The sequence below is a fragment of the Salmo salar genome, chromosome ssa03, assembly GCF_905237065.1.
Source record: "Salmo salar chromosome ssa03, Ssal_v3.1, whole genome shotgun sequence".
Lineage (NCBI taxonomy): Eukaryota > Metazoa > Chordata > Actinopteri > Salmoniformes > Salmonidae > Salmo > Salmo salar.
In genome coordinates this window covers 31,778,900-31,806,401 of record NC_059444.1, presented here as the reverse complement: position 1 = coordinate 31,806,401, position 27,502 = coordinate 31,778,900, and the positions used below count along the sequence as shown (strand labels likewise).

General features: G+C 42.2%; 1 protein-coding gene across 10 annotated transcripts in view; it reads left to right on the top strand.

Moving 5' to 3' along the window:
* The first annotated feature begins 2,440 nt into the window (after positions 1 to 2,440).
* The window catches only part of LOC106599757 (adhesion G protein-coupled receptor L2), a 126,082-nt gene continuing 101,020 nt past the window's right edge, over positions 2,441 to 27,502 (top strand). For 6 of the 10 annotated variants that reach the window (XR_001327565.2, XR_006769103.1, XM_014191059.2 and 3 more), the window contains exon 1: positions 2,444 to 3,079. The gene's annotated coding sequence lies outside the window, so the exon portion shown is untranslated. Of the gene's footprint in view, positions 3,080 to 27,502 lie in introns of all 10 variants that reach the window. The other 4 variants (XM_014191058.2, XM_014191061.2, XM_014191055.2 and 1 more) reach the window with 3 other exon arrangements.

The window sequence follows — 27,502 nt, the reverse complement described above, 5'->3', positions numbered from 1 at the left end:
TTTTTTTCTTTCACCCATTCTAAGGCTTCATTACTCAGAAAAACAGGGAAACTTGACAATCTTGAGAAAGAATCCAGGGTGAGGTGATGCATTTGTATAGGTGGGAGCTTTTCTTCACAGGCTCGCACCCAAAAAAATGTAAACAAAATGGACTGAAACGTCAGCCCCACATTGAGTAAGGGCAACAATGCGAGGCTACAGTGAAATGGCAAGAATAAGCATTTTCTGAGAGCACCATAAGTGTTCTGAAAACACAGGGAAGGGGCTACTTGTGTGTCTTTTGGACATATATGGGATTGACCACAAGCCCCGAAAGAGTAAAACACACAAATATTTCAGGACCTTCGCAGTTCAGTTCAAATAAAGAAGAGTGTTTATACTTTCAGTAGTACTCTATACATAAACATTATTTCTCTAAATAGGAATATGTGCCAGCGGATTACCATCATTACATCTGTTTTCTCTTACTGCACTATTCTTTATTTTGTAAAATTATGCCTCAAAAAACATGAGCTCCTCACTAATCCTCTCACTTTCCACCTGGTGAATATGACCCAAATTCACATTTCCCCTGTGCGGCCAGGAGACCGGCTTTTTATTGAAGCTTACGTGTAACAGAGCCCACTGACCTTGCAATGTACTTTGACTTGGGAGAGAAAAAGAGGGTAAATTCATCTTCATTCAGGACAATAACTTTTCTTCAAACTTCGCTGTTGTGTTTTCTGCCTTTTCTTTTTGCTAGAGTAGGGTACTCATTGTTTAGGGTAATAATGCATCTTTTTCCTGTAACTAGGCAAGTCAGTTAAGAACAAATTCTTATGTACAATGAAACCCGGACGACGCTGGGCCAATTGTGCGCCGCCCTATGGGACTCCCAATCACAGCCGGTTGTGACACAGCCTGTGCCAGAGTGGTGTATGCTGTGTCAAAATGCACTAGTAAGGGAGCCTGTAGTTTTGTTGTTTAATTTCATGTTTTAACAAACACTATTTCTATAAATAGTGGAAAGTAATGGTGCATAAACTGTACAGTATATTAATAATCGGCAGTGTGATACTACGGTCAAAGGGAAACATACCTGGGAATTCTGGGAAACTGAACAAAATTACTATAAATCTGCTGAGTTCAATCCAGCTGACGGATATAATTTCCCCTCCAGTGCATCCATTGTTGTCCATAATGACTACAAGACATATACAGTTCACATTTGATGTTCCCACATAACAAGGTCATAAAACAACAGGGAATTACAATTTCTTGCCTGTAATCCAAAACGACATGTTGTCATCAGAGGACTTGCTCTGGGGGTTATGCATTGCAGTGACTGTGGTCATGTTGATAGCGTATACATACATAGCTGGTAAATGTATATAAACAGGTAGACAAACAGTTCCTATTGGCCTGTGGGTTACTAGAGGGATGCTTTTTGGTTTGTGTTGAAGTTGGATGCGTTTCGATGTGATGGCTTCTTGTGCTTGGCTGGCTTGCTTATGTAACAGAGTTAAGGACCTGCTGTAAGATCACTCCACAGCTAGCTTGAAATGTCGCTGATAGAGCTATCCAATCGGTACCTTTTGTATAGCTCATTTGGTTTGCACGTTGTCAAGAAGGGCAGTCACGTGTGTTGCAGAGGATCACTGGTTTGAGCCCTGTACGGAGACAGGGACAGTGGAGGAAGCTAAACTGTGATGTCGTTTAAACTTATGTTTTTCCATGAGCAGTGGCCCCATACAATCTTATTAAAGGTAGACTCCGCGATATGACGTACATGCAGAAAGTAAACAGCATAGTGGGTCCATTTCTGCAACAACTAAGAGCGTTGAAGTGCGAGGCTCAACTTCGCTGTTTTGGTCCCCTGGTTCCACACTGAAACAGTGTGAAGCAAACCCATACAACATGCATAGATACTGTGTGTGACTGTGTGAGAACCAAGTTTTGCAACTCGCTCATCTCAATATCTGCGGTGCTGCTCGTAACGCCATTTTGCTGAGTCTACCTTTAACTTCCTGGTGTGGCTTTTACACCTTTATCCAGATTACTCATCAGGTCCAGCTGAAATGATAATATAATAACAGAGCTGCATTTTCCCTTTTCCTGTTTTTCTTTAGTAGTGACAACTCCTGTTGTGAGAATGAGTATGAACCTCCTGAGTGCCATAATAATAGCCCACTTTGAAATAAATGACATATTTCACAGACCCATATATTATACACCGTGTTTAGATGAATCTTGAAATCTGTAGGCTATTTGACAGTCCCTGTTATCACTATCAATATCCAGCTACCAGCTCCTGCCTTTAGGGGCCCTATTCTTCATAGACAAATCCTATAGAAAACGGCTGAAAGCACCAGACACCAGTCCCTCCCTGCCTTTTAGCATGATCCGCGCCAGGTTTTAGGGTGGCCCATTGAAAGCCAGCTGTTGCAGAGCGGGGAGCCGGCCCAACGTTTCTCCTCGTATTTTTTGGTTTAGGAGTCCGACTGGCGCTGGCAGAGCGGTGTGTGATTGGAGCAACGCAGAGACTGCCTGGAGCACAAGCCCGACGCACAGACACAGGCCCCCGAACTATAGTCGCATTGTAGACTGTTTCAGCATTGTATTGGCGACTTTCCGAAAGGCTTGACATCGTCGTGGAATACGACTGCATGTTTTATTTTTAGGATATGTGCTGATATGCTTCTCATTCGCCTCTTTTAGGTCTTTTAGGCTACAATAACCGTGCAGTTTTTGAATTCATTGTGTCCAATCGAAGGGAAAATGTGGATGCGTGCGAGGGGGATATGGGAAAAAAACTATTGATTAATAGTTCCGAACAGCATCTCGCTAAGGAACAGTTTGTCCGGTCCTTGGGGACGCATGGACTTGGAGAGAGAGAGATACCTGCCACAAGAAACAACACGATCTGTCCCTCGTAATTGGAGCATGCATCGGAACCACGTACGTCTTTGTGTTGCCCGCTGCGTATTCCGAGCTTGAGGGGGGCCTCTAGCCTGCTGAAGGGGTGACCACTCTCTCCGTGTTCCTTCAATGCCAAACTGAAATATTCGTCAAACACCATTTAGGACTGTTCACCTCAAATGTAAGTATTCAAACATTGGCATAGCATTCCATCGTCGCGTCTGTACACTTGTGAGCCTACTTGTGAGCCAGCCTACTTGTGAGCCTACTTGTGAGACATGTGTGAGTTCTTAGAGGCTAAGTTGAGAAAATAGACACTTCATTCCTTACGATATCGGTGTGGTACAAGTCACTAACTGACATTTTACCGAATTTCACTCCATTTTAAAAACACTTACAGATTGCTTTGTATTGACATCGCTTGAAAATAAACCAGTATCTGTGAAAATGAGGTCTGTCTGCTACTGCATTCTATAACATACCAGCCTAAAGATTGGACATTCTGAGAAAATGAAATAATTGCATTTTACCAGACATCAGTGGTTCTCACATTAAGCGACTCTGGGCCATGGGTTTTTATATATATATGCAAAAAAATGCAAAAAAAGTTGCATGAGGCTTAACCAGATGTGGTTTCTTCAACGGCAATCATTGCTCTGAATTGGATTCAATTCGAACTATTGTGATGAGAAAAAAAATCTAGGCTAGTTATACAATGACATGCAATTAATGAATGGATGGAGAAGAGGGCTACTAACTGAAATCTACTATTATGTGTTTATTATGTCTGTCTCGGAATGAGGGGTTCTCATTCTCTCGGTTTTGATCATCAGAATAGATCTCACCTGTGATGCTGAGGTGTTGGGTGAGTCACTGTAAAAGAGACAGTAGCATAGTCACCTTGGATTTGAAAGAAAATGACAATTTATGTGCATTATGGTGGCTTGGCTATAATTCTTTTTCTAGGTAACACGCTTTCAATTACAGAAGTGCAGTGATACTGTCAAATAAATGTAACATCGCCCATTACATGTAATCCCGTGGACACAACGACCTAAGTCAGGTGCTGTCTTCATCGACCTCTCAATTCCACGGCAGTAACATGAGATAATTTCACTGAACATGTATAATTCACAGATATCTAAGCCAACCATGTGTGATGACACGCACACACACGCCTGTGCCTTATCTTATTGCCCCTGAGAGCTCAGCATCTCAGGGCTTGTAAAGTAAGCATTTCAGTGTAAGGTCTACACCCTGTTGTATGGGACAAAAAAACATTGATTTGATGTGCTGCCGTGAATAGAGAGAGGCCTAGGCTACTGAAGGCATCAAATACAGCATTCATTTAAGGGACAGGTCGAAATTTAGTTGGGGAGGGGAGGGGGGAGCTGGCCCAACTCAAGGTGTCATAAAAAATTGCACCCCCCCCCCCCCCCCACATTACAAATATTTTCACATGACCCTCCCCTTGTACTGTAAAATAAATTGAACACCTTCCCCTCATAGAATGAACTCAAAAATAATGTTTACTACCGCAAATAACAATAACTGTAGCGACCCTGTTATTAAACCTGAATATTGACTTTGCCACATCAGCATGCACGGAGGAGTTCACTCTCCCTGCATGTTTCATCACACTACGATCAGAGCTGGCTGCAGACAATTATCAGCGAGGGGGAAATCAGATTTTCAACATTTTGATGCCATATTTATAATTGTATAGAATATATGCAACACATTTTCCACCAACAGGTTTCTGTGCAAATGCACTACACAATCAAAGTACAAAGCATACCGATTTTGGGCACTTCAATATAATGTTTTACTTGTCCTACACCACAATAAGTAGACTATTCCAATCACGACAAACATCAAATATATCTCTCCCTACCTTGTAGGCTTACCCAGTATCGAAGGCTTAGTTTGACAATCTCTGTGTCATTAAACTTTTTGGTGTTCTGTAACAGATGTCTCTTTCCATTCACCAAATGGCCACTGCACAGTTTGGATTTTTTATTTAATTATTTAACTTTTATTTAACTAAGCAAGTCAGTTAAGTCCCTCTGGGACTCCCAATCACGGCCGGTTGAGGTACAACCTGGAATCGATCCAGGGTCTGTAGTGACGCCTCAAGCACTGAGATGCAGTGCCTTAGACTGCTGCGCCACTCGGGTTGATTTTATTTGTCAGTACTTTTTTTTTTTTATGCACAGTACAAAGATTTTTTTAAGTCATCTGGATTGAACAATAAAGTCAAGGACTTATTTACATTTTTTTTACGTAAATACATATACAATTACAGAGATGCAGACAAAAAAATTCTCAACCTCCAGATGAGTATGAGGGGGCGTTTTAGGGACGATTCTTACAAGCTTGTTTTGGCTGGTCTGTAGCTTATTCTTTAGATGTTTAGGGCTGCTGGTGAACCATGATGTGCAGCATAATCACAGTGACATTGGACTAGCGCACTTGCCAGAGTCTTTAGGCTGTCTATGGGTTGGGTTTCCATCCAGCTGTGTTTCCATCCAATTTTGACAGATTTTAATGTGAATATTCTAAAATCTGCATAGAAACAATATATATATGCGCAAGAAAATAGCCGCTCGGTAGGATAATTGTATTGTCCCTAAACAAGATCAATAGCAGAGCTTTTTAAGCTGAATGTCCCATGTCTTCGCTGTTCTTTCATGCGCAATGATGCACCTGCCCTCTCTGCTGCCTATCAGCGATTCCTATTTGTTCTTGTGGATTCAAATTGAAAATTGATGTGGCTTTTATGTGTGGTATGATTGCTAGTTAGCCTATTGCAAATCTGGACAAATGATCTACCAACCACTATTGTCACTAAGAATGATGGATAGACAGGTAGACTATACTGACCTGTGGTATAGTAAAAGTTAGGGCGTGGAAAAGCGTAGTTTCTAAATGATTAGTCTAATAAACTATATATAACAGAGGTGATGCAGTAGCTTACCTGTAGACACAACACTCAACTCACTACAGGGAGTAAATGTTGTTTGTGTTGGCCCATTCCATTTTCTACACTGGTGATGTGGCCTATTTAACTTAGTCAATTCAGAATGGGGAACGCACTCGAAAATATAAGCATTTTTAACAAGGTTATTTGATAAAATAATGGAATGGCCTATAATTGATGGTAAAATGGAATCCTGTCTAATTTGTTTTCAATACCGGTCTAGAAACCGCAGGAGCTTCGTTTACTCATGTCAGAGTTGGGATGGGGAATTCACTGGGACAAATGTCCCGTTGCCCCCCCCCCCTTCTCCCTACTCCTCCGCTCCCCCGCCCCAGACGCTATCTCTGTAGGTTGGTCCATTTGTCCAGGCCCGGGGTCCCCGGGGGAAGTGCCGTCTCATCTCACATCGGCTCGAGTGCAAATGGCTTCCATGTATGCTACTGTGATTTCTCCTGTTTTTTTCGTAACTATCAATTTACATATCAAAGTGGCTGCATTTCAATGGCGAGAACTTGAGCTACCTTCCCCCAAACAGTTTTGTCCGGAGAGGGGATGGGTGGCGGTGTGCTATAGAATAAGAATGGTGTTGTTTATTGCAGACAACTGGACAACATCAATATTGTGTGTGTGTGTGTGTGTGTGTGTGTGTGTGTGTGTGTGTGTGTGTGTGTGTGTGTGTGTGTGTGTGTGTGTGTGTGTGTGTGTGTGTGTGTGTGTGTGTGTGCGTGTTCTTGTGTTGGATTGCAAATGCATATTTAGTTAGGATTGACAGAGTTGGTAGGCCGCCATAATTCAATCCAAAATCCCCAAAGTAAGTAGCAAAAATAGACGACTACTCGTTGCCGTGTTCACTTGGGGATTTCGGTAGGAGCTTATTTAAATATGTTGACTTGTGATTAATTTTTACAAAAAATGTTAAAACTAGAACATGATTTAAAATTAAATTAATTTAAACCTTTACAGCTCACTTTTAGTTTGCTATTGCCTCACATAATAAAAGTATAAAGGAGGGCTATACTTGGGATAAACACCAGAACCCCTCTCCTCAGCTGTTTTATAAAGATAACTCAAGGTGAAACTACACAATAGGCCTACATGCTTTAAGTGGCATGTTGTGTAATTAGTTTAGTAAAATAATAATATAATAATAATAATTCAAGCTAAAAGGTCAGTAGATTTATATTTCAGGGCTGCTGTGTAACGAAACACAGTTTTTGTTAATTACACGTTTTACTGTAAATCAATACAGATTTCTGGATGCCTCTTCGAGAGCTTTGTGTAAAGCACTGTTTTGAGCAACCAATGGCCTCTAATGTTTCTCTGTTAAAGAGATCATGTTTATTTTCAATGCAATGCAGCTGTTGCTCTTCTGTGGAAGAATGCCTTGCTGAGTGTGGTCTTGCTGTGGTTATTATTTTGAAAATGTTTCTTTAATATCTTATCAAACATTACCTAATAGGGATGTCGAACACAATTAAATTGGGAAGAATCAGCACACACACACACACACACACACACACATAGGCCTCCTCACAAATGGGTAACAATATATGACAGTCAAGAAAGAGGAAAAGCCTCTTCCCCTCCCTCAATCTTTCCATTTTCTTTCTTCCATTTCTTCTGGAATTTACATAGCTCAAACCCATTATTTGCAGCTCAGGTTGCTATAAATCAGGGTGGCCTATAGAGGAAGGAAGGTCCTAAAAATGGACCCAACTCGTGTATCAAATCAAATACACTGTTCTCTCAGCTACCGCAAGGCGAGCGGTGCCGATGCACCAGGTCTGGAACCAACAGGTCCCTGAACAGCTTCTACCTCCAAGCCATAAGACTTGTAAATATATAGTAAGTCTCTGTAGCTATTTTGTTAACTATTTAACTATCTGCATTGACCATTTTCTTGCACTAACTTGTGTGTCTCATCACATATGCTGCTGCTACTCTTTATTATCTGTCACTTTATTCGTAGTTATACTGAACAAAAAACAAACACAACATGCAACGATTTCAAAGATGGGTGGGCCTATGCCTGGCAGCCAGGCCCACCCACTGGGGAGCCAGGCCTCACCAATCAGAATGGCTTTTTCCTCACAATATGGCTTTGTGACAGACAGAAATACCCCGACACACACACAACCTCAGACAAACGTGCAGGTGAAGTAGTCGGATGTGGAGGTCCTGGGCTGGCGTGGTTACGCGTGGTCTGTGGTTGTGAGGCCGGTTGGACATACAGCCAAATTCTCTGAAACCAAGTTGGAAGCAGCTTGTCATAGAGAAATTAACATTCAATTCTCTGGCAACAGCTCTGATGGACATTCCTGCAATCAGCATGACAATTTCATGCTCCCTCAAAACTTGAGACATCTGTGGCATTGTGTTGTGTGGCAAAACTGCACATTTTAAAGTGGCCTTTTATTGTCCCCAGCACAAGGTGCACCTGTTTAATGATCATGCTGTTTAATTAGCTTCTTGATATGCCACACCTGTCAGGTGGATGGATTATCTTGGCAAAGGACAAATGCTCACTAATAGGGATGTAAACAAATTTGTGCACAGCATTTGAGAGAAATAAGCTTTTTGTGCGTATGTAAGATCTTTGAGATTTTTTTATTTCAGCTCATGAAACATGGTACCAACACTTTACATGTACGTTTATATTTTTGTTCAGTGTTTATGTACATACCTACCTCAATTACCTCGTACCCCTGCACATCGACTCGGTACTGGTAACCCGTGTATATAGTCAAGTTGCTCATTGTGTGTTTATTACTTTTATTATTACATGTTTTACTTTTTCTATTATTTCTCTATTTTCTTTCTCTCTGTATTGTTGGGGAGGGCCTGTAAGGAAGCATTTCACTGTTAGTCTACACCTGTTGTTTACGAAGCATGTGACAAATACAGTTTAATTTGATTGATAGGACCTCAATCCGCAGTTGCTACAACCATTTTTTTCACTTATAAATTAATGATATGTACCCATTGATTCATGAAGAATATAATGTATAAATGCCTCATTAACTTAGTTAAATTGTCGTACCCCATCAGTACCCAAAATATAAGCTTGTTTTACTCCAATGTTTGTAAACCAAGGTAAATGTGAAGGAACACTATATACAGTGCCTTCAGAAAGTATTCACACCACTTGACTTTTTACACATTTTGTTGTGTTAGACTGAATTTAAAATGGATTAAATTGAGACTTTGTGTTACTAGCCTACACACAACACCCCATAATATCAAAGTGGAATTATGTTTTTTACATTTTTTTAACAAATTAATTAAAATGAAAAGCTGAAAAGTCTTGAGTCAATAAGTATTCAACCTGTTTGTTATGGCAAGCCTAAATCAGTTCAGGAATAAAAATGTGCTTATCAGGTCACATAATAAGTTGCATGGACTCACTCTGTGTGCAATAATAGTGTCCAACATGATTTTTGAACGACTACTTCATCTCTGTACCCCACATATACAATTATCTATAAAGTCCCTCAGTTGAGCAGTGAATTTCAAACACAGATTCAACCACAAACACCAGAGAGGTTTTCCAATGCCTCGCAAAGAAGGGCGCCTATTAGTAGATGGGTTAAAAAGAAAATGCAGACTTTAAATATCCCTTTGAGCATGGTGAAGTTATTACACTCTGGATGGTGTATCAATACACCCAGTCACTGCAAAGCTGCAGGCTTCCTTCCTAACTCAGTTGCCGGAGATGAAAGAAACCGCTCAGGGATTTCACGAGGCCAATGGTGACTTTTTAAAACAGTTAAAGTTTAATGGCTGTGATAGAAGAACAACAACAACATTGTAGTTAATCCACAATACTCACCTAAATGACAGCCGGAAAAGATGGAAGCCTGTCAGAATCAAAATATGCATAATTTTTGCATTAAGGCACTAAAGTAAAACTGCAAAAAATGTGGCAAAGAAAATGCTTTGTCCTGAATTCAAAGTGTTATGTTTGGGGCAAATCCAACACAATAAACGGAATAGAGCTAAGCACAAAATCCTAGAGGAAAAACAGGTTCGGTCTGCTTTCCAACAGACACTGGGAGACAAATTCCCCTTTCAGCAGGACAATAACCTAAAACACATGGCAAAATATACACTGGAATTGCTTACCAAGATGACATTAAATGTATGGCTGTCTAGCAATGATGAACTACCAACTTGACAGAGCTTGAAGCATATAAAAAAGTATCTTAGAGACTTACAGAGGGATTCAAAACTGTAATTGCTGCCAAAGGTGATTTCTAACAGGTATGAATGCATTCTGAAGACACTGTAGCCTCAACATGGTTAAAACTATACTTTTGATATCATGTATGGTCAGTCCTTGCTTCCAACCTTGCATCCACAGATCTGTCTATGAATTTGAGAGTGGTTAGCTTTTTACAGAAACAGGGGCGGCGATTTCACCTTATTGTTTCAACTGCTGATTGCCAGTTTAATAGTGAAGAAGCCTTGCTGGCTGTTGCTCTGTGTGCCTGTTGATGTGGCTGGTCACAGAGACCCTGGTTAAGTCCCAAATGGCACCATATTCTCTATATAGTGTACTACTTTTGACCAGGGCCTATAGACCTCTGGTCAAAAGTGAACTAAACTCAGCAAAAAAAGAAACGTCCCTTTTTCAGAACCCTGTCTTTCAAAGATAATTAGTAAAAATCCAAATAACTTCACAGATCTTCATTGTAAAGGGTTTGATCAATGAACCATAAACAATTAATGAACATGCACCTGTGGAACGGTTGTTAAGACACTAACAGCGTACAGACAGTAGGCAATTAAGGTCACAGTTATGAAAACTTAGGACACTAAAGAGGCCTTTCTACTGACTTGGAGACAGGACGGACAGACCAAGTGCAGTGGCAGACCACGTCTAACAACACCTGCATAGGATCGGTACATCTGAACATCACACCTGCAGGACAGGTACAGGTCCTCACCAGACATCACCGGCAACAACGTCACCTATGGGCACAAACTCACCGTCGCTGGACCAGACAGGACTGGCAAAAAGTGCTCTTCACTGACGAGTTGCGGTTTTGTCTCACCCGGGGTGATGGTTGGATTCGCGTTTATCGTCGCCTGTACTCTGGAGCGGGATTGATTTGGAGGTGGAGGGTCCGTCGTGGTCTGGGGCGGTGTGTCACAGCATAATCGGACTAAGCTTGTTGTCATTGCAGGCAATCTCAATGCTGTGCGTTACAAGGAAGACATCCTCCTCCCTCATGTGGTACCCTTCCTGCAGGCTCATCCTGACATGACCCTCCAGCATGACAATGCCACCAGCCATACTGCTGGTTCTGTGCGTGATTTCCTGCAAGACAGGAATGTCAGTGTTTTGCCATGGCCAGCAAAGAGCCCGGATCTCAATCCCATTGAGCACATCTGGGACTTGTTGGATCGGAGGGTGAGGGCTGGGGCCATTCTCCTCAGAAATGTCTGGGAACTTTCAGGTTCCTTGGTGGAAGAGTGGGTAACATCTCACAGCAAGAACTGGCAAATCTGGTGCAGTCCATGAGGAGAAGATGCACTGCAGTACTTAATGCAGCTGGTGCCCACGCCAGATACTGACTGCTGATTTTGATTTTGACCCCCCCTTTGTTCAGGGACACATTATTCCATTTCTGTTAGGCATGAGTGATTAATTAGGGCCGATTTCAAGTTTTCATAACAATCGGTAGTCTGCCTTTTTGGTCGCTGATTATGTCCTATTACATTGTATTCCATGAGGAAACTGCGTGGCAGTCTGACCACCTGTTACGTGAGTGCAGCGTCAAAAGGACTTTGTGGCTGCAATGAGCCAAGGTAAATTGCTAGCTAGCATTAAACTTATCTTAAAAAAACAATCAATCTTCACGTAGTTACTAGTTAACAACACATGGTTGATGATCTAACTAGGTTAACTAGCTTGTCCTGCGTTGCATATAGTCAATGCCGTACCTGTTCATTTATCATCAAATCACAGCCTAATTCAACTTCGCGAAAAAAAACACATTCGTTGCACAAATGTACCTAACCATAAACATCAATGCCTTTCTTGAAATCAATACACGGAAGTATATTTTTTTAAACCTGCATATTTAGTTAAAATAAATTCATGTTAGCAGGCAATATTAACTAGGGAAATTGTGTCACTTCTCTTGCGTTCAGTGCAAGCAGAGTCAGGGTATATGCAACAGTTTAGGCTGCCTGGCTCGTTGCGAACTGTGTTTCTTCCTAACAAAGACCGTAATACATTTTCCAGAATTTTACTTAATTTTGCCATAACATTGCACAACCTTCAATGTAACAGCAATATTTAGACTTAAGGTTGCCACCCTTTCGACAAAATACGGAATGGTTCCGTATTTCACTGAAAGAATAAGTGTTTTGTTTTTCGAAATGATAGTTTCCGGATTTGATCATATTAATGACCAAAGGCTCATATTTCTGTGTGTTTATTATATTATAATTAAGTCTATGATTTGATAGAGCAGTCTGACTGAGCGGTGGTAGGCAGCAGGCGGCTCGTAAGCATTCATTCAAACAGCACTTTACTGCGTTTGCGAGCAGCTCTTAGCAATGCTTGAAGCACAGCGCTGTTTGACTTCAAGCCTATCAACTCCCGAGATTAGGCTGGCAATACTAAAGTGCCCATAAGAACATCCAATAGTCAAAGGTATATAAAATACAAATGGTATAGAGAAAAATATTTGACGCGTCATAATTCCTATAATAACTAACCTAAAACTTCTTAACTGGGAATATTGAAGAACTGGGAATATTGAACCACCAGCTTTCATATGTTCTGAGCAAGGAACTTAAACGTTGGCTTTTTTTACATGGCACATATGGCACTTTTACTTTCTTCTCCAACACTGTGTTTTTGCATTATTTAAACCAAATTGAACATGTTTCATTATTTATTTGAGACTAAATAGATTTTATTTATGTATTATATTAAGTTAAAATAAAAGGGTTCATTGTTCATTCAGTATTGTTGTAATTGTCATTATTACAAATATATATAAAAATCGTCCGATTAATCGCTATCGGATTTTTTTGGTCCTCCAATAATCGGTATCGGCGTTGAAAAATCCTTTTCGGTCGACCTCTAGTTTAAATAGGGAATAGCAAGCCATTTGGGACGCAACTCCAGAGGCAGTGGATGTAAATGCCAGGGGTGGCGTGTAAAGCGGTGCGTCTGTTTAGGGGTCAGTGGCCCTGATCATCCTGTCTCCCGGTCGTAAAGTGAACCCAGCACTCCACACACACACACACACACACACACACACACACACACACACACACACACACACACACACACACACACACACACACAGAGAGAGAGACTCACCTGCCATCTTCAATCACAAGGGGCCGGTTTGACAGCTGTCTTGTTATGTTTCTCTGACACACTCACTGTCAAAAGCTAGGAACAAACAGATGGAGACTGAGCAAACGGGAGGAAATGAAGGAGAGAGGGGTGTGAGGAAGAGGAGGAAGATGGGTTTGTTTGATCAGTACTTAGTCTTAATCGCGAATGCCCATCATAGCTTTTTCATCATCTGTCTTCCTCCTTTTTATATCCACTTAGAAAAATGGACTGAGACTGGAACAAATTGCATTGTGTTAGGTTAGCTGACCAATTCGATTTTAACGTATTCCTTTGGTATTTCTATTGAGAACAGGGCATCGGAAAGGGTCAAATCTCCCTCACCACCCTCTGTGCTTTAAATGACAGTTAACTTTCCCCCACTGCTTCTTAAATGGATGTTTAATGATATGTTGAGGCCCTGGAGCTGAGCAATAGAGCAAGTGAGCCCTGGATATGTTCACACCAAACAGCTCCCTCCTTACTTACCCTCCCTAGTCCTTTCAATACGGAAGGCTTTTCCCACTGTTAAGAAAGCAAACCCCCTTGGTGTTGTTGAAGTCCTCATCTTCCAGAGGGGAGCAGAGGGGCTGGTAGTTTTTTGAGTGATGGATGATTTTTGGGTCCGTGTTTAACCCTTTGGAGTGTGTAAAGCTGCCCCAGTGGGATACGTGTCGCCGGGGTGTGATGGATGGGCAGGTGTCCTGAGGCTCCGACTATCAAGAGATTAGCAATGACCTGTGAGTTGCTGGACCACCTTCAGAGATGCTCTTTGATGCTGTACCACCACTGGACTGGACTTTAGAATAAGAAGACACTGCTCTGAGACTTGTCTCAGGGGAATGGACACGTGATGTGCTTTATTTGGCGGTCTGACATACCTTCAGGTCACAGGAAGTGTTGCCCTTATACAGGTCAAGTGGTATGCTTTTGTCTTGGTAGGGTGGATTAGGCTGAGGCAGATCTGAGGCCTGCGACGAATGATGTTTTTTGTTGTTGTTATCAATGATTTCTAGAAATGGCAAGTTTAGAATTTACAGGTCCCACGCAATTGGAGTCATGTTTCCCTTTCCTTTTTGAAGGATTGTTCATTTGATTGAACAGACAGACTTACATAAAACTGGACTTGAAGTGTCTTCTCCCAGGACTCTGCATGATTATCTTTGTTAATTTTGGCCATCGCCGTCGTTCTTTGCCATCACCATCCACACAGGTTTTAACATGCATCATAACTGGAAATTAGTCTAAACATAAATCAAAAATGCATTGATATTGTAATGCGATGCTTACTGGCGACAGAGAAGTCAGGCGCAGGAGAGCGAAAACTGATTTACAACGGTTGTGTTTAATAACCATAAACCACCGTCAACAGAACAATACAATAAATGGGTCAAACAAAACCCGGTAAATACCAGCATACCGTGCACAAGCACTACAACAAACAATTACGGACAAGGACATGGGGGGGGGAACAGAGGGTTAAATACACAACATGTAATTGATGAAATTGGAACCAGGTGTGATGGAAGACGAGACAAAACCAATGAAAAGTGGATCGGCGATGGCTAGAAGGTCGGTGACGTCGACCGCCGAACGCCGCCCGAACAAAGGAGAGGGACCGACTTCGGCGGAAGTCGTGACAGATATGAACATGTATGCGTAAATCATTAGCATAAATTCTCTCATCGCATGAAGGTTTGTTATTTTAATATCTGCATACAAGTAAGACAAAGAATTTGCTTATCTGAGAGCCATTCACACTCCATCAAACCAATGTTATTCCTTTGAATTCATCTCTGGGGCCTGTTCTCATGATAGACACATTGAATTTCTTTGTAAAATTGTTTCAGAGGATTTGAGCAAATAACTGTCGGACTATACTTTTTTAACAGATGCCATGGGCTTTCTGGTCACTGATGACACATCACCATAATCCACATTCAGATATAATTACTTTTGGGGTCTGTTTGAGAATTGTAATTTTTTTGTTATTTTAATTGTTGCGCTTCATTCACACATTGCATAATAAACTCAGCAAGAAAAGAAACCTCTCACTCCTCTCACTGTCAACTGCAATTATTTTCAGCAAACTTAACATGTGTAAATATTTGTATGAACATAAGATTCATCAACTGAGACATAAACTGAACAATTTCCACAGACATGTGACAAACAGAAATTGAATAATGTGTCCCTGAACAAAGGGGGGGTCAAAATCAAAAGCAACAGTCAGTATCTGGTGTGGCCACCAGCTGCATTAAGTACTGCAGTGCATCTCCTCCTCATGGACTGCACCAGATTTGCCAGTTCTTGCTGTGAGATGTTACCCCACTCTTCCACCAAGGCACCTGCAAGTTCCCGGACATTTCTGGGGGGAATGGCCCTAGCCCTCACCCTCCGATTCAACAGGTCCCAGATGTGCTTAAGGGATTGAGATCCGGGCTCTTCGCTGGCCATGGCAGAACACTGACATTCCTGTCTTGCAGGAAATCACGCACAGAACCAGCAGTATGGCTGGTGGCATTGTCATGCTGGAGGGTCATGTCAGGATGAGCTCGCAGGAAGGGTACCACATGAGGGAGGAGGATGTCTTGCCTGTAACGCACAGCGTTGAGATTGCCTGCAATGACAACAAGCTCAGCCCAATGATGCTGTGACGCCGCTCCAGACCATGACGGACCCTCCACCTCCAAATCGATCCCGCTCCAGAGTACAGGCCTCGGTGTAACGCTCATTCTTTTGACGATAAACGTGAATCCAACCATCACCCCTGGTGAGACAAAACCGCGACTCGTCAGTGAAGAGCACTTTTTGCCAGTCCTGTCTGGTCCAGCGATGGTGGGTTTGTGCCCATAGGCGACGTTGTTGCCGGTGATGTCTGGTGAGGACCTGCCTTATAACAGGCCTACAAGCCCTCAGTCCAGCCTCTCTCAGCCTATTGCAGACAGTCTGTGCACTGATGGAGGGATTGTGCGTTCCTGGTGTAACTCGGGCAGTTGTTGTTGCCATCCTGTACCTGTCCCGCAGGTGTGATGTTCGGATGTATCGATCCTGTGCAGGTGTTGTTACACGTGGTCTGCTACTGTGAGGACGATCAGCTGTCCGTCCTGTCTCACTGTAGCGCTGTCTTAGGCGTCTCACAGTACGCACATTGCAATTTATTGCCCTGGCGACATCTGCAGTCCTCATGCCATCATATCGTCTGTAAGCTGTTAGGGTCTTAACGACCGTTCCACAGGTGCATGTTCGTTAGTTGTTTATGGTTCACTGAACAAGCATGGGAATTAGTGTTTAAGCCCTTTATAATGAAGATCTGTGAAGTTATTTGGATTTTTACGAATTATCTTTGAAAGACAGGGTCCTGAAAAGGGGACATTTATTTTTTCGCTGAGTTTATAAGTAGAGAGAACTATTTTTCTATTCCTTGTAGGTGGAGCGGAAGCTTATTTACTATGAGCACATTGTCCAAGTCCCGAACATAAATGTCAAGATATTGCTGGCATTTGACGTGAGGAATTTTTTCCATCAGAAGACTGTTATTGCCAATTTCAAATATAGTTTTTGGGGGTGGAAAACAATGCTTCCATAGACACTGCATCACTATCACCTGTGGTCTTCAGAAACCCCCCTTTCCTCTCCCCACCATGTCTAATGTCCATTTTGCTGTCTGTTTGTGCCACACATGGGGCTCGAAATGGAACCATTATGTTTCCAATGTGAGGGAGCCATTGTCAAAGTCCTTGAACGTTTGATTGGCAGCCCCCTGTCTGTCACCCAATCTGAGATACTATGAGCACCAGGAAATGATGGGAAGGCAACAAATGGAACCGATTATCCAGCTGGCGAGTTCACACTTTTAGTCTTTCATACGGCTCTGTCCATTTTTCTGTCTTTTACACGGCTCTGTCTATCTTGGTCCATGATAGTGGTTGTTAGCCTGCACTGCACTGAACTAGAATGGTCTGATAGACAGCTCTCTCACTTGATATTTATTGAATGAATATTGTTCACTGCCCAGGTTTCCTGTGTTTGTGTTAATCCAATGACACTGTTTTTCAGAGATTTTGCAACCATTACCGCCAACAATCAGATGATATCATCTATCTTATTTTGCGCTGATTATTTGCTGTGGGTTGTTGTGGCCTGACTGGCCTCATAACAAAGAATTCACTCTTAATTCTATGTACTTGTCTCTGCGTCTGCATCTGCATGATGTTTGGAAAGAATAACATCCCAACCCAAATGGCATACTGAACAAACCGAACAAACCAAAGCAATTCTCCCATTCAGAGTCAGAGCCAGACTCCTTCATTCCCCCCCTTTTTCCCTTCCTTGAGTTGTGATGATTTGTTCCATTTCAAAAGCGTCCTGAAGACCGAGCGGCTGCAGGCAGAGAGAGATGAGAGGGAAAATGAAAGAGAGAGGTGGTAGAGAGAGAGAAAGAAAGGGAGGGAGAGAAAGAAAGAGCTAGCGAGAGCAGGGCTCTGTTGTTGATCAGCCAAGCAAATCAGATCTTGATGATATTTGGAGAACAGAGTTGTGATTGCTGATTGCTCTGGCAGTTTTAATTAGAGAGTCGTAAGCAGCCTGTCTTCTCTCTGCTGAACACAGTTAACTATCAAACATACTTAAATGGAACAAATAATTACTTTGTTGATGGTTAGAGTAACAGAAAAAAGTGGAAATGTTTTTTGGCTATAGGCCCTAATTAAATATTTAATTTTATGTGATTGCTAACAGGATTTTGTAAAAGGTTTTGAGTAGATGATGTACTTGATGTACAGTATATGCCATTTACCTCATGGGCATGCCGCATATGATGTGCTGTATCTAACCCTACCCTACCCATCTTAATGAGGGAAATAATGTCATATCAAGAAGAAAAAAACGATGTGAAGAAACATGAAAAGATTTCTTTGAAGTTTAGCATACCATACACCATGCCTATAGGAAACCTGAGCTGAATCTTAAACCCAAACCCTTTCCAACCAATCCTTGCTTGCTATAGATTGAACAAGGCTTATTTTCAGCATGCGGGTTTGTGTCATGCGCTCCTGGACCTTTTGTTAGGACATTTTAATTACAGCCGAGCCTGGGTGTAATTGATCTGGGCTTAAAGGGATTTCTCTTTTCACTGAGAAAGGCCTAGTTGTTAATACAGGCCAGTGAATGCTTCCACCTCCACTTACAGCCTATACTTCAACTGTTATGGTGCAAACAAAGAGACGCACCGCAATAGGCTGATCATTCATTCACTTCCAGTGCCGTTATTTAGTTTAATTTAGTTACTCCTCCAGTGGGTAGCTAGCTTAGCAGTTAAACCAGACTAGAAGGCTGCGCAGCGTATGGCTGGCTAGCACATCAGAGTACATTCACTTTACGTTTGTTTAGTAAGGCAGATTCTGTGCTTGATGTGTAATGAGTAAATTGGCCTCAGAGGAGTAGGTAACCCATCAGAGTACCGTTGGAAGTGAGACTTTGCCTTCGCCCAGTTCATCTCTAACTGCAGCAGTTTCACATCTGTAAAGAATGAGCTTCCTCTTCCTTTGCCACCTGCAGTGTCCTCCTCTTACGTTCCTTCTCTTACGGCGCACTTCTTCGCGGTTTCCGTGTTGTCACCCACCATTTTAAATGTTTCATCAGCCTGTTAGATAATGCTTCCCGATGACGGTGAATTATTGATGGCCTTGTTCCTATGAGTGAGACAGGGCAGGCTTTTAACTCTCTGAGCTGCCTGCCTGCCGCTGCCGACCTGCTGGGTGTCTTCAGAGGTAACTAAGGGACACTATACAAACACCCAAAGGAATGATGTAGGCCTAATGGGGGAGGAGGAGAAAAAAGAAAAATCTGAAGAGGGGGGGCTGAAAATAAAATAAAAAGAGGGCAGGACGTCTTCTGTTCCAGACCCAGTCTTCTATTCCAGTATTGGACTTAGCTACAGAATAAGACAAACTTTGCAGCGAAGAAAAAGCTTTGAATCCACTGCAGGTCTCTTGCTTTGTTTGAAGCATTGAGAAGGACTATAGCTGTTTCTTATTTCTCGATTTTGTCATTCAATTTTTTTGCGATTCAAAAGATTTACATGTGTGAGAAACTCAACTTACAGTAAAAAATATCCATAAGAAAATGGGCTGGTTTAAGTATGACCCAGCGGTCTCTTGTAGGAATCTCTTTGAAAGCGAGAATTACATTATTAGCCAACAGACAACAGAGTAAACAGGTCAAACCAGTTTCTTATTTCCTCTAGGAAATGCATATGTTTTATACAGGAGGGTTCAGGATTGGCAATGAAATACAGCAGCTCTAACTTTTCCCTCCCCCAGTTAACTAGCTAGCTCCAGTGTTACTAGTTTACATTCAATAGATACAGTGAGGGAAAAAAGTATTTGATCGCCTGCTGATTTTGTACGTTTGCCCACTGACAAAGAAATGATCAGTCTATAATTTTAATGGTAGGTTAAAATTGTATAGAAAGACACCTGTATAAAAGACACCTGTCCACAGAAACAATCAATCAATCAGATTCCAAACTCTCCACCATGGCCAAGACCAAAGAGCTCTCCAAGGATGTCAAGGACAAGATTGTAGATCTACACAAGGCTGGAATTGGCTACAAGACCATCGCCAAGCAGCTTGTTGAGAAGGTGACAACAGTTGGTGCGATTATTCGCAAATGGATGAAACACAAAAGAACTGTCAATCTCCCTCGGCCTGGGGCTCCATGCAAGATCTCACCTCGTGGAGTTGCAATGATCATGAGAACAGTGAGGAATCAGCCCAGAACTACAAGGGAGGATCTTGTCAATGATCTCAAGGCAGCTGGGACCATAGTCACCAAGAAAACAATTGGTAACACACTACACCGTGAAGGACTGAAATCCTGCAGCGCCCGCAAGGTCCCCCTGCTCAAGAAAGCACACATACATGCCCGTCTAAAGTTCACCAATAGACATCTGAATGATTCAGAGGACAACTGGGTGAAAGTGTTGTGGTCAGATGAGACCAAAATGGAGCTCTTTGGCATCAACTCAACTCGCCGTGTTTGGAGGAGGAGGAATGCTGCCTATGACCCCAAGAACACCATCCCCACCGTCAAACATGGAAGTGGAAACATTATGCTTTGGGGGTGTTTTTCTGCTAAGGGGACAGGACAACTTCACCGCACCAAAGGGACGATGGACGGGGCCATGTACTGTCAAATCTTCGGTGAGAACCTCCTTCCCTCAGCCAGGGCATTGAAAATGGGTCGTGGATTAGTATTCCAGCATGACAATGACCCAAAACACATGGCCAAGGCAACAAAGGAGTGGCTCAAGAAGAAGCACATTAAGGTCCTGGAGTGGCCTAGCCAGTCTCCAGACCTTAATCCCATAGTACATCTGTGGAGGGAGCTGAAGGTTTGAGTTGCCAAACGTCAGCCTCGAAACTTTAATGACTTGGAGAAGATCTGCAAAGAGGAGTGGGACAAAATCCCTCCTGAGATGTGTGCAAACCTGGTGGCCAACTACAAGAAACGTCTGACCTCTGTGATTGCCAACAAGGGTTTTGCCACCAAGTACTAAGTCATGTTTTGCAGAGGGGTCAATACTTTAGAAAATGTCACGTTACAGCACAGATGCTGTATTTTCGATAGAGATGCTACAGAAGGACGACAAATTGTCAGACAGGGCACTTCCTGTATGGAATCTTCTCAGGTTTTGGCCTGCCATATGAGTTCTGTTATACTCACAGACACCATTCAAACAGTTTTAGAAACGTTAGAGTGTTTTCTATCCACATCTACTAATTATATGCATATTCTAGTTTCTGGGCAGGAGTAGTAACCAGATTAAATCGGGTACGTTTTTATCCGGCCGTGAAAATACTGCCCCCTATCCCAAACAGGTTAAAGGGATATTCAATAAATGCTGGTTCTTTGCGAGTCGTTTGAAACCCTCCCTGGTCTTTGTGATTGAATCTGTGGTTGAAATTCACTGCTTGACTGAGGGACATTACAGGTATATGTTTGGTACAGAGATGAGGTAGTTATTCAAAAATATTTTAAACATTATTATTGCACACAGCGTGAGTCCCTGCAACTTATTATGTGACTTGTTAAGCAAATGTTTACTCCTGAACTTATTTAGGCTTGACATAACAAAGGGGTTGAATACTTATTGACTCAAGATGTTTTTGATTTTGAATTCATTTGTAAAAGATTCAAAAACATAATTCCACTTTGACATTATGGGGTGTGTAATGCCAGTGACACAAATGTAATCCATATTAAATTCAGGCTGTAATGCAACAAAAGGTGGAAAAAGTCAAGGGGTGTGAATACTTTCTGAAGGCACTGTATATTTAACCTTAGTAGGTGTGAAGTTCCTACCATGTTACTTGCAGGGGAATCTATCTGTTCATGTCCTGCAGCCAATGTTCTCACCATCTTTTCACATTTAGTTTGTGTGTGTGTACATGTGCGTTAATGCCCGCATCCGTGCGTATGTGGAGGAGTGCGTGAGTGAGAGAACGAGAACAAGGCGTGGAGGAGGAGTAGAGGAGGAGGGTGTATTTTAGTGTGAGTATATGAAGAACTGACTGATTGAAAAGAAGAGCTCTGTGTGACATTTCAGGGGTTGAGATGCTGCTCCTCTAACTGACCTTCACTGTTTAACTCACTGTGGGAAGGTCAGCCTCTTAATTTCACTACCAGGAGGGAGGGAGGGAGGGAGGGAAAGAGAGAAAGAGAGAAAGCGAGAAAGAGAGATCTAGTATTGGATAATGAAACTGACATTTAAAGGCTTTTTCCACTTTTTGATTCTGATTATTTTGATTCTGATTCTTCCTGGGACAGAGAGAGGGGTGTAGTATTGGTTAAGGAAACCATAGAATTAGAATACTGGAATGAACATTAACTTTCTTATGATGGTCCAAAGGTCAACCATGGTTTGCCAGTGCTGTGATAAGATATTGTGTAAAACAATGAATGTGAAGAATGTGTCTGCACTGTATGTGTGTTAGCTAGCTAGCCAAACAGTTTTGGATGAATGATTCCAAATTAACTACCAATATGCCAACATTCCATTCAAACAATGCAGTCAATCCACAGCCATACACTGGTTCAAATCAGTTGATGATAGCACTTAGACAAGTTGTAAATACAACAAGTACTGAAATTGTATCATATAATAGCACTCAAAGCTTTCCAAGAAAACAAAATCTGAGACATGTGTGGTCTGTTTAAATATATTTTAGGGGCTATTTATACAGAAAATTGGTATATAACCCGTATAAACTGTATTTATAATTATATTATATTTTCGGTTGACTATAATTTCATTACACAATTTCTGATACATCACATGCCTTACTTTTATTTTCCTGCATACGTAAAATCAGGAAATGCATCACCTATGCCTCTTCTGCCATTCATTCCAATTAGACTAGTTTAGAATTTCTCCCTGGCCAAGATGGCTGCCATTTTCACCCCATTATGGAGCTTTGAGGGTTAATGACATATGCCCCTCTAGTAATTTAATAGAATCTCTATGAATGAAACTGACATTTAAAGGCTTTTTCCCCTTCTGATTATTCTTTTTCTTCTTCAAATTCACAGATTACGTTGGGCTCATTAAGCCCCTGTAACCTTTTATAAATGGGTCTGGAGGAGAAGCTAAAGGCTAAAGATGAGGAGGAATATTTTTAACAGGACATTTTTAAATGTAACCTAAGTCGATGTAATGTCAAGACAGGTTCCGAACTTAGTAATTAGGCAATGATCATTCTGATGGGTAAATATTGTAGTAGTGATGGTGGAAATTATGATGATGAGGAATAGTCTTTTTACAGTTCCCACACTTGTTTCTGCTCATTCAGTACAATACAATTCATACTACTCTCTGCCTTTCGTACATCAATTTCCCACTCCTATTACTGCCAATTAATTTTAATTTGTCCACTTTCTGCTAACCACAATATTTGACTTTGCTGTTTTCTAGTCTTTTTCTAAAGGCTACCTCTCTCCTCCCTCTCAATTTTGCCATCCTTCCCTCAATTTCACCATCCTTCTCACCATCCTTCTCACCAATCTTTCTCTCTCACTCTCTCTTTCTCTCTCTGTGCCCGTTGGCACTCTTTATCTATAATTTCAATCTGTTGGCAGAGAGCCTTGAAATTCACCAACCAACTGTCGTCGACCCTACGAATACCATGCAGCTACCTGTTCATGTTTTTCCCCGCTCCCCCCTTCCTGCCCCTGTCCCAAAAATATCTTATCAGCTCCACAGTGCTGAACCCTCCTCCCACCTGACTGTCATGCCTGACGAGCGCCTATCTCCATCACTGGCAGCCATGACAAGTGCTCTGTCTGCACCACTGACAGAGCTAAGGAAGTGACATAATTTCCCTTAGGAGAGGGGGAGGTGTGGGGGAGGGAGGAGCGCAGCCCTAACCCTGACAGACAGGGACAGTTAAGACAAAGTGTTCCTGGGTAGCGTTGGGGTGCATAGAGGACAAATAATTATCTGGGGATCTTTATTTTATCAGTCAGTTCCTGTAGGTCCCAACTAGAACACAAACTAACCTATTGTTGTCACGATACCAGAATTTTGACTTCTATATCGTTACCAGGGTTTAGTATCATGATACTCGATACCAAAATGATAGCACGGCATAATAAAGAAGGCGTATTAGCCAAAGTCACAGAATGGCAGTTGATCCAGATTGATGTTTTGAGTTCAATATCATTACATTTGAAATGTTTGATTTTTGAACGTGCCCATTAATTAAGCAATTATAAAATCATGCAATCACTTTGACTTTTCTAGCAATCTAACTACATAACATAATGGTAATCATTTATTTGAATGGTAAATCTCTTGATAAATTGGGTAAATCAAGATGTAGCCTATAGGCCTATTCACAATACAGGTGAATGCATATTCAGTAGGCGTGTAGGTGTGTGTGTGCATGTGTTGAGTTATTGAGATTGTTTTGGCTAATTCCATGGGGCTACAGATGAAAAACAATTTGTTTTCCTTCCATTTGGGACCGATTCTGCGTTCGGTTAATGATGTTTGTCCCCCATGAGACACTGTAGACGCGGAAGCCTATTTCACTTCCTCAATATCCCCATAATGAATCTAAGATAACTCAAGAAATCTGTAGTTCATTTTGACGTTTTGGCCGAGGATGTTTTAGTTGCACAATTTTATATCTAACTAAGGTTTTTGGTGCAGTATGTTTTCTTATGTAAACAGTCGGAGCTGCAGGGCAGGCCTGTCTCACTGTCAATGCTATTGGATAGAGAGAAATCACCATAGCTCTTCACCCCATGTTAGTGGGCAAATGGACATCATCTAATCAAAACCTAACCCTAATTTTCCATGGTGTTCCAAACTCTGCTTTAGACAAACCTGACTTTAAGACCCAAATGATCCTATTTACACTTTGTAGTGTAACATTTTGACACTAGAATAACTGTTTCGGACTCATACCGATGCCCCATAGCCGTTTTTCAAAGGGATTTGTTGCTTTTTGAAGTCAGTCACTCTTTAAGACTCAGCAGCATACCACCCTGCATCCCACTGCTGGCTTGCCACTGAAGCTAAGCAGGGTTGGTCCTAATCGGTCCCTGGATGAGACTAGATGCTGCTGGAAGTAGTGTTGGAGGGCCAGTAGGAGGCACTCTTTCCTCTGGTCTAAAACCAAAAATATCCCCAATGCCCCAGGGCAGCGATTGGGGACATTGCCCTGTATAGGGTGCCGTCTTTTGGATGGAATGTTAAACTGGTGCCCTGACTTTGGTCACTAAAGATCCCATGGCACTAGGGCCTCCTGAGTGGCGCAGCGGTTTAGGGCACTGCATCGCAGAACCCGGGTTCGATCCCGGGCTGTATCACAACCGGGCGTGATCGGGAGGCCCATAGGGCGGAGCACAATTGGCCCGGCATTGTCTGGGTTAGGGGAGCGTTTGGCCAGGGGGGGGCTTTACTTGGCTCATCGCGCTCTAGCGACTCCTTGTGGGTGCCTGCAGGCTGACCTCGGTTGTCAGGTGAACAGTGTTTCCTCCGACACATCACTTAAGCAGCGCGGTTTGGCGGGTCATGTTTCGGTGGACGCATGACTCAACCTTCCAAACCTTCGCCACCCGAGCCCGTTGGGGAGTTACAGTGACCAGACAAGATCGAAGTTGTGGATTAAAAGGGAGTAGGGGTGTTAACCCTGGTATCCTGGCTTTATTCCCAATCTGGCCCTCATACCATCATGGCCACCTAATCATCCCCAGCTTCCAATTGGCTCATTCATCCTCCTCCACTCCCCTGTAACTATTCACTAGGTCGTTGCTGTAAATGAGAATGTGTTCTCAGCCAATTTACCTGGTAAAATAAGTGTAAAAAAAATATAAGAAAAAAAGACCCATGACTTCACTCAAAGTCAGTTCGAGGTTCGACCAAAGATGATCTTGACTGGGAGAGAAGTGAGGCGGGGGAGACTAAGTGAATTAATTACGTTTTTGGTGACAATCAGCTTTGAAATCAGCAATATTTTGCATTATGGTTTGCATGTTATCACACGAGAAAGTACTGGGTAGTGAATTGTTAATTTCAGCTGTAAGCTAGCAAGCAAAGTTAGCCTACAAAGCTGGAATATTCCGGTGTCTTCTAGCAATGTAAAGTGTTCTAGCCTATAATGGACATTATTCTGCGAACAGTAATTAACAGTTTCAACATTTCTACATGCCGTGTTGCATTAGTCAAGTGTGTTAACTTCTGTGCAGTATAAGTGGTGATGTAGCCCAGACTCCCAGTGAGACTTGATCCTCTCTCAATCAATAGACGACGTGAGACACATTTGAAGTACCGAAAGTAACAACAATTCTAGATCCACACCATTTATCATGTTCTTGTTTATAAAAAGTACCGAAGTTTCAGTATACCTGCAACACTACCCAACCCAAAGCACCTCCTCTCCCACCATCTTCACATGTTGGTATTTTTGTCTTGAATGTAGGCTGTTGTTGTGGGGTGGACAGTTCCCCAAATGAGTTAGTCAGAGAGGGCTAAAGGACCGAAGCATTGTGCCTGTGAGGTCCAGACTGGAACACAGACAGAACACACATGCCCACATCTTTATTTCAACTTAAAGCTTCAAGCTTACACCAGTCCAGGACTACTTACTTGCTCTAGTTATGTCCCAGTCTCACTTGATATGTATATATGCACTCTTTATTTCTCTCCCCTTCCCTGGCACTAACAATTGAACATAAATTAACATTCCTGCGGCTTTATTTTGTCCTTCTCTAAGCCTGTTGAGAATACTGGGGGGGCGAACCCAGCAGGTCAAGCCATACTCACAAGCTGTCAATCATTCCCAGTGACCCTCCCACCCATTTCTTTTTCCTCCCTTCCCTTTCTTCTATCCCTCTCCTCGCTCCCTCGCTCTCTCTCCCATCTATTCAGTTACTACCTTCTTAGAAAACCCTGGACCCCCACTCTCGCTCTCTCTAGACTCTCTCTCTCTCTCGCTCTCTCTCTGGGCTACTCTTTTGCCGGTCGCCTCCAGCTTGAGGCAGCCACAAGCTTTGTCAAAGAAGCTTCACATTCATTCAGCCTGCTGCTGCCCCAAACAGCCTCGTATTTCATGCTAGGACATGTGGCCTGTCTCTTTCCATCCATTTATTCTAATTACATTTTAATTGCTTGCCTTCCCCTTTGAAATGCTTGCTTGTTTTTTTTCTATCATTCCTCTGATAACATGAAACATTTGTTTGCACTGTGGTGTTTTTTCTCGATCCTCCAGACTGATGATACATTTGTCTCCTCGCTCTTCTCGCTGTCTATGGGTGGGGAGAGTAAGAAAAACAGATGTTCTAGATGTTTGCACGTCATTTTTCATCCCCTGTGATGGATTCTGGGTGTCTGGGATGATATACTGTTAATACCGAAGAGATTCATTCCTATAGTTCCTTTATGGGGGAACATTGAGCAAAAAAAAGTACAGATGATGAGTTAATAACTTCTAATGATTCTAGAATATTTCAGGATTATTAAACTGTCAAGCCATAAGTCGGTTAAGGTTAATGTAGCTGGTGACAGTAAGTCATAACTGGGTTTGGTATACAATTATAACTATAGCTACTGCCATGGCGATGATGGTATTAGAAAGAGATGTGATTATTCCTTCCTGGTCGAGTAAGAAGTAACCTCAATAATTCCCTCGCTGCTTGGAGGAGCTGTGCTGTAGATCATTTGTCCACATAAACACACTATCTCCCAGGGGTTAAC